Source organism: Cherax quadricarinatus, chromosome 10 (genome assembly GCF_038502225.1).
Source record: "Cherax quadricarinatus isolate ZL_2023a chromosome 10, ASM3850222v1, whole genome shotgun sequence".
Classification (NCBI taxonomy): domain Eukaryota; kingdom Metazoa; phylum Arthropoda; class Malacostraca; order Decapoda; family Parastacidae; genus Cherax; species Cherax quadricarinatus.
The window spans coordinates 47,907,164-47,918,713 of NC_091301.1; positions in this window are offsets into that span (position 1 = coordinate 47,907,164).

Genomic DNA, 11,550 nt, shown 5'->3' on the forward strand with positions numbered 1-11,550 from the left:
CTTGGGACCTGACGATCTGTTGGAGTGTGAGCAGGGTAATATTTAGTGAAGGGATTCAGGGAAACCGGTTATTTTCATATAGTCGGACTTGAGTCCTGGAAATGGGAAGTACAATGCCTGCACTTTAAAGGAGGGGTTTGGGATATTGGCAGTTTGGAGGGATATGTTGTGTATCTTTATATGTGTATGCTTCTAGACTGTTGTATTCTGAGCACCTCTGCAAAAACAGTGATAATGTGCGAGTGTGGTGAAAGTGTTGAATGATGATGAAAGTATTTTCTTTTTGGGGATTTTCTTTCTTTTTTGGGTCACCCTGCCTCGGTGGGAGACGGCCGACTTGTTGAAAAAAAAAAAAAAAAAAAACCTAACAGGATACTCCATTCTACTGAATGAACAGCAATGCATGCAACCATATGACCTGTCTTTATAATACTCATTTGTGCTTTATAGTTATCTATTTACAATAATGTCTTATCACTGATTTCATCAATGCTTAGTTAATCTTAAGTTAATTTTAAGCCAGCCCGTAATGCTATGCATATAAGTGGGTTTGGCATGCTGCTCTTACCTGTATTTTTTTTGTACCTCTGTATGTATGCTAAAATTTCTAAATAAAAAATAAAATAAAATAAAATGAAGGTAAGTGTGATGATAAATGTTCATTTATTCATTTTATTAGTGCTTTATACTTGTCATTGTTTTCTGTACGTATTTTTTTTTTTAACAAGTCGGCTGTCTCTCACCAAGGCAGGGTGACCCAAAAAGAAAGAAAATCCCCGAAAAGAAAATACTTTCATCATTCAACTCTTTTACCTCACTCACACATAATCACTGTTTTTGCAGAGGTGCTCAGAACACAACAGCTTAGAAGCATATATGTATAAAGATACACAACATATCCCTCCAAACTGTATGTACATATATCTATATTTAATCTTTAAAAAAAATATTTTTTGTTAATACTTTTGGCTGTCTGAAATGGATTAGTTGGGTTTCCATTATTTCTTATGGAAAAAATTAATTAAGCAAAAGGTAAAATTAGTTAAACGCAAGCTCTCTGGAACATATTAATGCTGTTACTCGAGGATGCACAGTGTTTAGATAAAGGCAGGGAGGTTTTTATTGCATTTATGGATTTAGAAAAGGCATATGATAGAGTGGATAGGGGAGCAATGTGGCAGATGTTGCAAGAATATGGAATAAGTGGTAAGTTACTAAATGCTGTAAAGAGTTTTTATGAGGATAGTGAGGCTCAGGTTAGGGTGTGTAGAAGAGAGGGAGACTACTTCCCGGTAAAAGTAGATCTTAGACAGGGATGTGTAATGTTATCATAGTTGTTTAATATATTTATAGACGGGGTTGTAAAAGAAGAGAGGGGTGGGATTAAATTATGGGGAATTAAATACAAAATGGGAAGTGACACAGTTACTTTTTACTGATGATACTGTGCTTATGGGAGATTCTAAAGAAAAATTGCAAAGGTTAGTGGACGAATTTGGGAATGTGTGTAAAGGTAGAAAGTTGAAAGTGAACATAGAAAAGAGTAAGGTGATGAGAGTATCAAATGATTTAGATAAAGAAAAATTGGATATCAGATTGGGGAGGAGGAGTATGGAAGAAGTGAATGTTTTCAGATATTTGAGAGTTGACGTGTCAGTGAATGGATTTATGAAGGATGAGGTTAATCATAGAATTGATGAAGAAAAAAAGGCGAGTGGTGCGTTGAGGTATATGCGGAGACAAAAAACGTTATCTATGGAGGCAAAGAAGACAATGTATGAAAGTATAGTAGTAGAATGACATGGAGAGCATATAAATCTGTAGGGGAAGGAAGGCGGTAAAGGAGGTTTTGTGGGTGAGGGGCTTGGGCTTCCAGCAAGCATACGTGAGCGTCTTTGATAGGAGTAAATGGAGACGAATGTTATTTGGGACCTGATGAGCTGGTGGAGTGTGAGCAGGGTAATATTTAGTGAAGGGATTCAGTGAAACTGGTTATTTTTATATAGCTGGACTTGAGTCTTGGAAATGGGAAGTACAATGCCTGCACTTTAAAGGAGGGGTTTGAGATATTGGCAGTTTTGAGGGATATGTTGTGCATTGTTTTACGTATATGCTTCTAAACTGTTGTATTCTGAGCACCTCTGCAAAAACAGTGATTATGTGTGAGTGAGGTGAAAGTGTTGAATGATGTTGAAAGTATTTTCTTTTTGGGGATTTTCTTTCTTTTTGGGTTACCTTGCCTTGGTGGGAGATGGCCGAATTGTTAAAAAAATATATATACATGTATATACAGTGGAACCTTGACTTACGAGTGTCCCAACTTACGAGTTTTTGAGATATGAGCAGTCCCTGGGTCGATTTTTTGCTCTGAGTTAGAAGCCAACATTTGTTGAGAAATGGTTTACCAGCTAAGGTTAAAGATTAAATATGGGGAGTACTTAGCTGATTAAACAGCTATCGTCCACACAGCCGCCCCTGCAGACGAGGTCTTGAGAAGCTATCGAAGTCACTTCTCAACGGGCTGCAAAAGATTATATTATGTATGATTATAAATTACCCCTAGGGGGTGTTATGTCAGCATATTTCATTCACTGATGGCTGACGTACATACTTGTGTGGACTCAAAAGTCTGCACCTCACTGCCGACTATAGGTTGATTACAAACTCCTTGCGACACAAGAACTGCGCAGTCCCCCGTACTACAAGAAATTCATAACCCACCTTGCTCTTGTAGCATGAGCTATGGTGTTCTTTACACCCTCGACAGGTATCGGTGGCTTGATAGAAGCTGAAGTGTCCGTGGATGTCTACGTCTTCCATAGTCTAGGAATGCTGTACGCACACTGGTACACTATGTTCCACAAGGTTTGTCTTTATTGTTCACAATCTTATCACTAAAGAAGCTGATCACACTTCTCTAAGTGTTTATCGTGTTTTGTGAGACACTTTGTTCACACTAATGCACGGATCAGTGTTCTTTGTTGGTTATCCTGGCACCAGTGTGACTCCCAGTAGGGTGAAAAGTAATCTGACCTCACAGCGTCCTACGCCGCTGCAGTGCCCCTCGAACATAAAGAAAAGCTGACCTAGTACTTTTGCTTCCTTGCCACTTCCTCCATGAAGCAAAGCAGAATGCTTGATTCTTGCTATCTCAAGCATAGACAACAATGTACACTATCTTTACCATGGTAATAAAGTGGGAGCAGGATTTTCCTTAATTGTCCTGCTAAAGTAAGAGATGGGCTGTCTTTTATTAAACTACATTTTGCAACATTGGACTCTTGCAAGGAGCGGCGGTCGCTTGACCATGTCACATACTCGTATTGCATCTGGGATCAATTACTTGCTGTAGCAGTAAACAAGATGCTTTCCCCTTCTGAGAGGGCTGGGCCCCTCAGGGCTGAAAGGGGCTGAAGGGGGCTGATACCCCCCTCCTGGAGAAAATTTCTCCACACTGGGGGGCGGCGGAAGTTCGCTGCAGGTGAACTATTCATCACTTAACATTAATTTGATTTTCTCACTCACCACCACTGCTGCTTGTCTTTTCTGAACAGCTTTAGTCTGTGTGGTTTCTTGAGAATCACTAATTTGGTTTTCAACACTGTGTAATTCTAATGGCACTAGTTTATTTATTGTCCTCTTGGTTTAGAAAGACACGTTAGCAAACACTGACATATTTATTAGAAAATGTTTCGGTCCTGGGACCGTGATCACTTCTAACGTACAGAGATAGAAAGACATTGTATATATAGGCAGAGAGTGAGGTGTGAGTGACGCACTTGTCGGTATTTATTACCAAGGTTTATACCATTGTCCGCTTATTCACTACATCTTTGCTCGAAACATCAACTGTCCTGATGATTCCATTTGCATCAGGATATATGGTCACAATGTTTCCAAGTGGCCATTGGGACCTTGGACCATCATTGTCAATAATCACTATGTCACCAGGTCTTAAGGACTTAGGATTTTCAGGAACACCAGCTCCATAGAAGTGTTCTCTCAATGAGGTGAGATAGTCTTCTCGCCAAATTTTCTCCCAACATTCAGTCACTTTATTAAGATGTTTGAATTTACGTCTGAGTTGCTCAGGTTCGAAATAAGTAGGATCCTCTATAATTTCTTTATCATTCATGGGAGGAACAGGTTCGAGCCTTCTGCCATGGAGTAAATGAGATGGGCTTAACACTTCTAAATTGTCCAGATCATCGGTAACATGATATGTATGTAAGGGATGGGGTACACTCTCTGGGGCAGAGGTGGTCGCATTTGCCAACTCGATCAAGAGGGCCACTGCTGATTTGTCTAGGATTTTAAACTGATAGAAGATAGAGGTATGGTTGTGTGTAGGAAATAGACAGGGTGCAGCACTGAAGTTGAAAACAGTAAATGTTTAAAAGACTATTCATCATAAAGTTACAAATACAGACAATGGAACTGGTGAGCAAACAGAGAGAGACTAGCTTCCTTAAGGTTTACCATAGTATCTTTACTAATAGTAGGAGTGCAAGAAATAAGATAGATGAGCTAAGATTAAATGCAAATGCAGGAAGCATAGATATTACTGCTATAACAGAGACCTGGTTCAATACGAAAGACAGAGAAATGCCTTCTGAATGCCACATACAAGGCGATAAATTATTCCACATTGATAGGGTCAACAGGAAGGGTGGTGGAGTAGCGATGTATGTCAGAAATAATTTAACTTGTTGCATTAGACAAGATATGAAATTAGAAGTGTCAGCCACTGAATCTGTGTGGCTACAGCTTCTGGAGGGCAGTGAAAAGCTAATCTTGGGTGTGATTTACAGGCCCCCAAACCTTGATAAGGAGATCAGGAAACTTCTATGTGATGAAATTCGTAAGGCATTTACATTCGAAATTGTGCTAATGGGAGATTTTAACAGGATTTGACAGGAAATTTAGAGTCAAGTGACTTTCTTGATAGGATTCAGGATTAAAAAAAAAACAGCTTGTGACAGAACCAACTAGATGAAATAACCTGCTTGACTTGGTTCATGCCAGCAGGGAATCACCAATTAATAATCTTGAGGTTAATGATGAGCTTGGGGAAAGTGATCATAAATCACTCAGTTTTAATATATCATGGGATTACTCTCATAATGGCAATCAAGTCTCTGTTCCTGACTTCTGCTTGGCTGATTTCATAGGACTGAGATATTACTTGGGTGGGCTGAACTGAAATGATCTGACTAAGGGTAAGGTAGGAGGTGATGGTTGCTGATATGACATTTTCTAGAACAGTTCTAGCTGCTCAGACAACTTGTGTTCCAAACAGAAAAATCTGACCAAGCAAAGCTGATTCTGAATTAATAAATAATAAATTAAAATATTTCACTTGTCAAAAGAGAGGCATATATAGGCGAATCAAAAGAGGAGAGGGGCAGTTAAAAAATCAATATATTCAGTTAAAGAGAGAAATACAAAAGGGAATAAGAAAAGCAAAGAGTAATTATGAGGTTAAAGTCACAAGAGAATCGAAGACTAATCCAAAAGGTTTATCTCAGGTATATAGAAGTAAGATTAGGGACAAGATAGGCCCACTAAAAAGTTACTCGTGTCAGCTCCACGAACCAGTCAGTGCAGGAGTTTACACTATACCCTGTGGAGGCTGTGACAAGATTTACGTAGGTGAAACAGCAAGAAACCTCGACACCCGCCTCAATGAACACATTTACGCATGTAGGAATGATAACTTGAACAACGCCTGAGTACAACACCGAAATTCCACCAATCATCTCATGAAATTCAGAGACGCCCAATTAGTGATCAAAGAAACTAATTTCCGCAGACGCAAGTGCCTTGAATCAGCACTGATCGCTGTTTCGAATACAATTAAACAAAACAACGGCAGCTTCACCATCTCCGAAGTCTTAGCAAGAATCCTCCTGAAAACAGTAAACCCTGCCATCACATAGTCTCTCCTGTTATACTACACAAAGCACATTACAGAGAGTGAACACTGAAACAAGCTGCCTCTTACTACTCTGTATTTGTCCAAACTATTTTTATGTTACCCAAGTAATAGCTTTTATATCCTTTTACCACCACCACCACCGCCACCGCCGCCGCCGCCGCCGCCGCCACTGCCACTGCCACTACTACTACTACTACTACTACTCAAATAGTCTGAAATGTTTCACTTCTAATCTTGAGTCTTGTGACTTCCTGGGTTAAGTCTAGAGGTTATATAATAGATTGTGAGTAAATCAACAAGGAAAATATCTGGTGTTGACTGGTGTAACTAGACAAACTTTTCTCTACATCAACACTTGCCAGACAATAATAAAGAAAATTTAGTGTTGTACAGTGTAAACAATATACGATATTCGTCACGAAAATAACGTCAAATAAAATCTGTGTTAAGTGAATATATCAAAGACTGAACAACACTTGGCACAAAAAAGCCTACATTAAAATTAATGAAGACGGTAATAAATACATAAATATAATTATTGTTTATAAATATTTGTTTATTATTTTAAATTCATTCATCACATTGTCGCAAAAACAAACATCAAAGTGTAATAAAATGAACTCACAAAAGCAAGAGGAAAAGTAGAAAGATAGTGCTTGACCTGGTGACCATCAGAGCCCCAGAGCTGGATCTCAACAGTGTCTGTGTGCCATCCTAATCCATTCTTACTTTATGAGTAAAGGATAATTACCTATTTGTAATTAACTGATATTAATTATTTGTTATTATAACTAATGTTATACTTTACAATACATGTGCTCACAACTTTCTCCTGGAGCTCATAACACTACTTAAATACTCAGTAAAACAATATTTCTGGAATCTTGTTCATTACTGTCATATTCCATCGCGCTGGAAGGGTTTCCCTCTCATATTCAGTTGTCATGTACGGATTTCCCTGTCATATTCCATCATTCTGGACGGATTTTCCAGTCATTTTAAATAGTTCTGAACGGGTTTTCCTCTCAAATTCCATCGTTCTAGACGGATTTAGTTGCCATATTCCGTCCTTAAGGTTGGGTTTCCCTGTCATATTCCATTGTTCTGGAAGGGTTTCCCTGTCATATTCTGTTGTTCTGGACGGGTTTCCTTGTCATATTCCATTGTTCTGGACGGGTTTCCCTGTCATATTCCATTGTTCTGGAGGGGTTTTCCTGCCATATTCCATTGCTCATGACGGGTTTTTCCTGTCATATTCAGTCATTCAGGAGGGCTTTCCTTGTCATATTCGATCGTTAAAGAGGAGTTGCCCTTTCATATTCGATCGCGCTAGACATGTTTCCTTGCCATATTCCATCGTTATTCACGGGTTTTCCTATCATATTCCATTTTTATGTATGGGTTTCCCTGTCATGTTACATGGTTCTAGACGGGTTTCTATGTCATATTCCTTTGTCCTGGTTGGATTTCAGTCTCATATTCCAATCGCCCTGGATGACTTTCCTGGTAATATTCCATCGTTCTGGATGGGTTTTCCTCTCATATTCCATTGTTCTGGATTTGTTTCCCTGTCATATTTAATTGTTTTGGATGGGTTTTCCTTTCATATTCCTTTGTTCTGAATGGTTTTCCCTCTCATATTTCACCGATCTGGACATATTTCACTGTCATATACCATCCTTCTGGATGGGTTTCCATGTCATATTCCCTGTTTGCGACGAGTTTCCATGTCATATTCTTTTATTCTGGATGGATTTCCCTGTCATATTTCTTCGTTCATGATGGTTTTCCCTGTCACATTCCATCGTTCTGGACGGGTTTCCTTCTCACATTCAGTCGCACTGAACAAGTTTCCCTCTCATATTCCATCAATCTAGACGAGTTTCCCTGTCATATTCCATCGTTCCGGACGGGTTTCCCTGTCATATTCCATCGTTCCGGACGGGTTTAAATGTCACATTCCATCTATCAGGACGGGTTTCTCTGTCATATTCTCTTGTTCCGGACTGGTTTCCCTCTCGTATTTCATTTTTCTGTTTACCTGGAGTTTACCTGGAGAGAGTTCCGGGAGTCAACGCCCCCGCAGCCCGGTCTGTGACCAGGCCTCCTGGTGGATCAGAGCCTGATCAACCAGGCTGTTGCTGCTGGCTGCACGCAAACCAACGTACGAGAAACAGCCCGGCTGATCAGGAACTGACTTTAGGTGCTTGTCCAGTGCCAGCTTGAAGACTGCCAGGGGTCTGTTGGTAATCCCCCTTATGTGTGCTGGGAGGCAGTTGAACAGTCTCGGGCCCCTGACACTTATTGTATGGTCTCTTAACGTGCTAGTGACACCCCTGCTTTTCATTGGGGGGATGGTGCATCGTCTGCCAAGTCTTTTGCTTTCATAGTGAGTGATTTTCGTGTGCAAGTTCGGTACTAGTCCCTCTAGGATTTTCCAGGTGTATATAATCATGTATCTCTCCCTCTGCGTTCCAGGGAATACAGGTTTAGGAACCTCAAGCGCTCCCAGTAATTGAGGTGTTTTATCTCCGTTATGAGCGCTGTGAAAGTTCTCTGTACATTCTCTAGGTCGGCAATTTCACCTGCCTTGAAAGGTGCTGTTAGTGTGCAGCAATACTCCAGCCTAGATAGAACAAGTGACCTGAAGAGTGTCATCATGGGCTTGGCCTCCTTAGTTTTGAAGGTTCTCATTATCCATCCTGTCATTTTTCTAGCAGATGCGATTGATACAATGTTATGGTCCTTGAAGGTGAGATCCTCCGACATGATCACTCCCAGGTCTTTGACGTTGGTGTTTCGCTCTATTTTGTGGCCAGAATTTGTTTTGTACTCTGATGAAGATTTAATTTCCTCATGTTTACCATATCTGAGTAATTGAAATTTCTCATCGTTGAACTTCATATTGTTTTCTGCAGCCCACTGAAAGATTTGGTTGATGTCCGCCTGGAGCCTTGCAGTGTCTGCAATGGAAGACACTGTCATGCAGATTCGGGTGTCATCTGCAAATTAAGACACGGTGCTGTGGCTGACATCCTTGTCTATGTCGGATATGAGGATGAGGAACAAGAGGGGAGCGAGTACTGTGCCTTGTGGAACAGAGCTTTTCACCGTAGCTGCCTCGGACTTTACTCTGTTAACGACTACTCTCTGTGTTCTGTTAGTGAGGAAATTATAGATCCATCGACTGACTTTTCCTGTTATTCCTTTAGCACGCATTTTGTGCGCTATTACGCCATGGTCACACTTGTCGAAGGCTTTTGCAAAGTCTGTATATATTACATCTGCATTCTTTTTGTCTTCTAGTGCATTTAGGACCTTGTCGTAGTGATCCAATAGTTGAGACAGACAGGAACGACCTGTTCTAAACCCATGTTGCCCTGGGTTGTGTAACTGATGGGTTTCTAGATGGGTGGTGATCTTGCTTCTTAGGACCCTTTCAAAGATTTTTATGATATGGGATGTTAGTGCTATTGGTCTGTAGTTCTTTGCTGTTGCTTTACTGCCCCCTTTGTGGAGTGGGGCTATGTCTGTTGTTTTTAGTAACTGTGGGACGACCCCCGTGTCCATGCTCCCTCTCCATAGGATGGAAAAGGCTCATGATAGGGGCTTCTTGCAGTTCTTGATGAACACAGAGTTCCATGAGTCTGGCCCTGGGGCAGAGTGCATGGGCATGTCATTTATCGCCTGTTCGAAGTCATTTGGCGTCAGGATAACATCGGATAGGCTTGTGTTAATCAAATTTTGTGGCTCTCTCATAAAAAATTCATTTTGATCTTCGACTCTCAGTCTGGTTAGCGGCTTGCTAAAAACTGAGTCATATTGGGACTTGAGTAGCTCACTCATTTCCTTGCTGTCATCTGTGTAGGACCCATCTTGTTTAAGTAGGGGCCCAATACTGGACGTTGTTCTCGATTTTGATTTGGCATAGGAGAAGAAATACTTTGGGTTTCTTTCGATTTCATTTATGGCTTTTAGTTCTTCCCGCGATTCCTGACTCCTAAAGGATTCTTTTAGCTTAAGTTCGATGCTTGCTATTTCTCTGACCAGTGTCTCCCTACGCATTTCAGATATATTGACCTCTTTTAGCCGCTCTGTTATTCTTTTCCGTCACCTGTAAAGGGAGCGCCTGTCTCTTTCTATTTTACATCTACTCCTCCTTTTTCTTAGAGGAATAAGCCTTGTGCATACATCGAGTGCCACCGAGTTAATCTGTTCTAGGCATAAGTTGGGGTCTGTGTTGCTTAGTATATGTTCCCAGCTTATATCGGTTAGGACTTGGTTTACTTGGTCCCACTTTATGTTTTTGTTAATGAAGTTGAATTTGGTGAATGCTCCCTCGTGACTAGTCTCATTATGTCGGTCTGGGGCTCCACGCATACATGTCTGAACCTCAATTATGTTGTGATCTGAGTATATTGTTTTTGATATGGTGACATTTCTTATCAGATCATCATTGTTAGTAAAGATGAGGTCTAGTATATTCTCCAGTCTAGTAGGCTCTATTATTTGCTGGTTTAAATTGAATTTTGTGCAGAGATTTAAAAGCTCGTGTGAGTGTGAGTTTTCATCAGAGCTGCCTCCTGGTGTTATTACTGCAACAATATTATTTGCTATATTCCTCCATTTTAGGTGCCTTAAGTTGAAATCCCCCAGGAGCAAGATGTTGGGTGCAGGAGCTGGAAGATTTTCCAGACAGTGGTCAATTTTTAACAGCTGTTCCTGGAATTTCTGGGATGTTGCATCCGGAGGCTTGTAGACTACCACAATGACTAGGTTTTGGTTCTCGACCTTTACTGCTAAAACTTCCACTACATCATTTGAGGCATTAAGCAGTTCTGTGCAAACAAGTGACTCTGCAATGTACAGGCCAACCCCCTCCTCTTTTGCCTGTTCACTCTGTCACATCTGTATAGGTTGTAACCTGGGATCCATATTTCGTTGTCTGTATGGGTTTCTTAATCATATTCCATCGTTTTGGACAGGTTTCCATGCCATATTCAGTTGTTCTAGAGGGAGTTCCATGTCATATTCCATTGATCCCGACGAAATTCTCTCTCATGTTCCACTGTGCTGAACATGTCTCCTTGTCATACTGCATTGTTCTGCACTGTTTTTCTGGTCACATTCCGCCATTCTGGACGAGTTTCCCCTATCATATTACATCGTCCTGTACATTTTCTATGTCATATTCCATCTTTATGAATGGGTTTCTGTAAGTAAGTTTACTCAGGTATACATACAGTTACATACTGGTCTGCATGATTTTTTTTATTGACTCTGTTGTATGTTTTTCGGTGTATATATGGAAAATAGTGATTCATTGTGTTTTTTATTCATCTCTATCACATCAGGTTGTCAAGTTATACTGAAATGTTACTTTTCTCTTTTCGTATAACATAAGTAATGAGAAAGTGGTATATTACCAATTAAAATGTTTACCTTATATTGAGCTAAATGTTAAATCTATCTGTCTTTATTTTCAGATTATTAATATGTCTAGAGGCTGCATAAATTCACCAGACATATTTTACTATGTCTGCGGGCAATTCACCCCTTCAGATTCCCGGAGCAACATGACTCGTTTATTGAAGTGCTGATACTTTGCTTAT